The sequence below is a fragment of the Lactuca sativa genome, chromosome 5 (assembly GCF_002870075.4).
Source record: "Lactuca sativa cultivar Salinas chromosome 5, Lsat_Salinas_v11, whole genome shotgun sequence".
Taxonomy (NCBI): domain Eukaryota; kingdom Viridiplantae; phylum Streptophyta; class Magnoliopsida; order Asterales; family Asteraceae; genus Lactuca; species Lactuca sativa.
Genome location: NC_056627.2, coordinates 230,990,818 through 230,995,160, shown reverse-complemented (window position 1 = coordinate 230,995,160; position 4,343 = coordinate 230,990,818). Strand labels below are relative to the sequence as shown.

Below are 4,343 nucleotides of genomic sequence, written 5' to 3'. Positions count from 1 at the left end.
CACCGTGTCCTTTATGTTTAGAGGCTAATTAAATGAGTGGATGAGAATGATTCCCCCATTCTCAACCTTTTTTATTTTCTCAATTGAACTCACCTCTCTCTCTCTCTCTCTCTCTCTCTCTATATATATATATATATATATATATATATATATATATATATATATATATATATATATATATATATATATATATATATTCACAAATATCATGTATCTAATCTAAAATTATTTAAAATTAGACAAATTTGCAAAAATGGTCCCTGTGGTATGCATTTTTTTGGGGTTTTGATCCAAACCATGACTTTTTTGGCTTGGTGGTCCTTTTGGACTGGTTTGTTAGTGAAAATGGTCCCTGTATTTAACTCCCGTTAAAAGGAATCCGTTAACCCCCTCATGTGCCTTCCACATGAGGGTATTTTCGTCCTTTTACTTCTAGGGACCATTTTTGCATAAGTGAAAAAAACTCGTTTTATATATCATTTTCTATGTCCATCTTCTTCCCCAATAGGTGTTCTTCCCCAACATTCTTCACTATGGCCGGTTGTCTCCATCGCCGGCAGCCTCCTCAGCGGAATAGGTTTTGGGTTTTTCTCTCCGTTAATCACAACCTTTGAAGTTATTGGCACAGATCACAAAGACAAGTGCTTCCATTGCTTTGTTGTAAGTAGCATTCGCATCAAACATCAAAAAATCCCGATTAATGAATCAACGATTTCTCTTCTGATTTCTTACTTCAGGATGGATGTTTTTCTACACTCGAAGTAAGTTGCACTGTGGTTCGAGATTTTACAAGTTTTTGCTTCCATTCTTACTTCTCATTCGTGGACGATCTCAGTGAAGAAATTCCTGTCGACGATAAACTAGTCGACATCTGGTTCATAAAGTGATAAAAATCCAATCTTTCTTATAACTCTCAACAACACCCAGTTTGTAAAATTCATGGATTTCCAAACCTGTATGATTACATCACAGATTGTCCAAATTGCCAAAGAGTTTATTCATCATCCCCATCGCTATCACCATCGACATACCTATGATAACCGGCGTTGCTCTATGGAAGAGTCCATACATGTTGATTATCGGATGGAAGAGACTACTAGAAGACATAATCGGGAGAGAAGGCCTTTTTCTGGAAACTGTTTGTGTGCCTTACGCCGGACTTGCCATCATCTAATGGCCTTTATCAATCGCCGGAGCTGTAATTGCGTCTCTCTTCTCCGGTTTTGGTCTTGCTCTATATAGTGTCATAATCGTCCACCAGGTTTGACCAAAAAAGAGAACCCCATCACTAATTCCTAATTCTAAACACAAAGTCACTAAATCTGCTTTTTTTAGGAAGATTCAATCAAGTTTGCATTTGCGTACATCGTGGTTGTGGTTTCATTGTTTGATGAGTACACAAACGACTTGCTTTACTTAAGAGAAGGATCATGCTTTCCTAGGTATATGTATATAACTATATATCATCACTACTTTTCAATTTTGATTGTGTTCTTGATGGGTTTTTTTCTCTGGAAATCTTTTCAATTGCAGATTAATATATCGTGAGAACGTGAAAGCATATGATCGTTTAGAGAGAAGGAATTCAGTTGATATCAAGAACAAAAAGGAAAGCTCAAGTGGGTCAAGATTGGTTTCATAACGTTCAAAAAATTTGAAACTGGCTCTTCAAAAGTACACACATGTGCAAGTTTTGGATTAGTTGTTCAAGTCATGTGAGGTGAATGAAAGAATACTTTTCCGCGATGGTTTGATATATGTTAAAGACAATGAAGAATGTGTAGTGAAGGGGAAATGTAAGAAACTAGGGATCAAATTACCCGCGTGGTCTATATTACAGTGTTTTCTTGCTTCAGCAAAATCTGAATCTTCAGGTGAAGGTATTGTATCTTGAGGCATAAGAAAATAGTCGTTGGTGAATAATAGTGAAGAACGTTGAGGGAAGAACAGTCGTTGGGGAATAATAATGAAGAAATTTGGGGGAAGAACAGTCGTTGGGAAAGAAGCTAGAACTAGAGATTAATATATAAAGGGGTTTTTTTTCTTATGCAAAAATGGTCCCTAGAAGTAAAAAGACGGAAATACCCTCACATGGAAGGCACATGAGGGGGTTAACAGATTCTTTTTAACGGAAGTTAACTACAGGGACCATTTTCACAATCAAACCAGTCCAAAAGGACCACAAAGCCAAAAAAGTCATGGTTTGGACCAAAACCCCAAAAAAGTACATACCACATGGACCATTTTTGCAATTTTGTCTTAAAATTATTAAACAAATTATCGGTTGTAAATGTATGCCATAAATTCCTATCATATATATATATATATATATATATATATATATATATATATATATATATATATATATATATATATATTGGTTCTTCAAGTAACCAAATTTTTTTTTCAATTTCTAAAGCTTATTCTTTATCAAAAAAATCTAAAAATATCTAAATTCATATATTAACATTGTAAATGTGAAAAATATTTTTTAGATTCACCGTGTGAATCCGGATTCACATTGTGAATTTGACGTAAAAAAATCAAATTTTATATCATTGAAAAAAGGATAAAAAGTTATGAATTTCTGTTTTTTAGTTTTTTTTTTTTGATAAAAAATAAGTTCTAAAAGTTGAAAAAAAGATTGATTCATTGGTTAATTATGGTTTTCTATTGAACCGTACCCTCTCTCTCTCTCTCTCTCTCTCTATATATATATATATATATATATATATATATATATATATATATATATATATATAATTTTATGACAGAAAAATGTATATGGCTAATTCTAAATAAATTTTTTTCTAGTAGTTTAATCATGTAATAAAGAAAAAATACGTGGCTCTTTTATTATTAGAAAGAGAGGAGGGCTAAAGAAAATAACATAGCTTTCTTATTGTAAAGTAGGGAGTGAATGCTCTAAAAGATATTGGAATGATGTGTGGTGCACTGATACTACATTTAAATGTCGCTTTTCTAGACCATTTTCCTTGAAACATGTTATGTGAATTTGTCTTCTGTTGAAAGGTATTGGGATGATAATTGGATATGTCCCTAAATGGTCGAATAGACCCAATGACATTCACTATAAGAAATTATCCAATAGGCCATCTTGGCGGATCAACCCCATATATGTATGAGATTGGAATTTGATGATTGAATATTACACCATTTCGTCGACAAGGCAATGTATTGATAGGATAGCTTTTGGTTGTTATAGATTATGCCACATGATGGAACTAATTAGTTTCTATAAAAGTTTAATATATTGGGTTGTCATATCACAATAAGAAAATTCCTTATTAGCCACCAATTATTTTGTGAGTACCTAAAAGTTTGTAACTAACAACATTATTTAGTCAGCATATATTTAGTCGTCACCGAATCTTGATAACGCTACAAACTTAGTGATCTTTTGTAACTTTGCTCTATAAAATTACAATATGGGACTTATCCCACATTGGTGGAAGAGGAAACCTTTTCTCACCTTATAAGGCTTGTCCCACTCATTTATTTAAATGGACCAAGTAATGGGTTAAGCAAATTGGGTTTGGGTTGTGGTGTTGGACTAGTCTAATTGGTCTAGTAGTAGGCTTGGATTATTAAATATTAATAGTCAAAGATAGGGCCTTGCTCTTGGGCTCTTCTTGACTAAATAATATTTTTTATTATATAATCCGAAATTAATTAGTCCTTAATTAATCCTTTTATTAATTCAGTGAAAAATAAATTCTGTTAAATAAAGGATTAACTGCAGACAGTTTTTGGCAGTTAATTTCGGTTGGTGGTTTACAACCACCATTAACAGCCTATAAATGAAAGGATCTGGACAGAATTTGAGGGCCAATAAACACACAAACTTTCTCTCAAAAAATCGTCTATCTTTCCAAAGGGATCATGGTGAATTTCGACAGATTCAAGATCTGTTCTTGAATTGGATTGTTGTATCCTCAAGACAGACCCATCTCAGGGAAATTTCTGTCTTAGGACACTGCTAAAGCAGGCCTCAATCTCTACAATTTCGTGGTTATATTTCTGTGTTATCATCAAACAAGTATGTTTTCTGTAAATTTGATTTTTGTATATTGAATATATCTGAATTTAGTTTATTTTATTTCATTACTTTGTTGATTGTGTACTTCTGTAATAACATTCTAAGACAGAAATCAAAGAGTGAAGAATGGATCAAAATTCCATCATCAAAACACATGTGGAAAAGCCTGAGAAATTCAAAGGCTCAGATTTCCGGAGATGGCAACAGAAGATGTTGTTCTATCTAACAACTCTTCATGTTTCCAATGTTCTCACTGATGACTCCCCCTCTCCTCCTGTTGGTA

The 4,343-nt window shown here is 33.2% G+C and overlaps 1 pseudogene; it reads left to right on the top strand.

Moving 5' to 3' along the window:
- Positions 1-393: 393 nt before the first annotated feature.
- Positions 394-3,825, top strand: LOC111881826 (uncharacterized membrane protein At3g27390-like; annotated as a pseudogene).
- Positions 3,826-4,343: the final 518 nt, after the last annotated feature.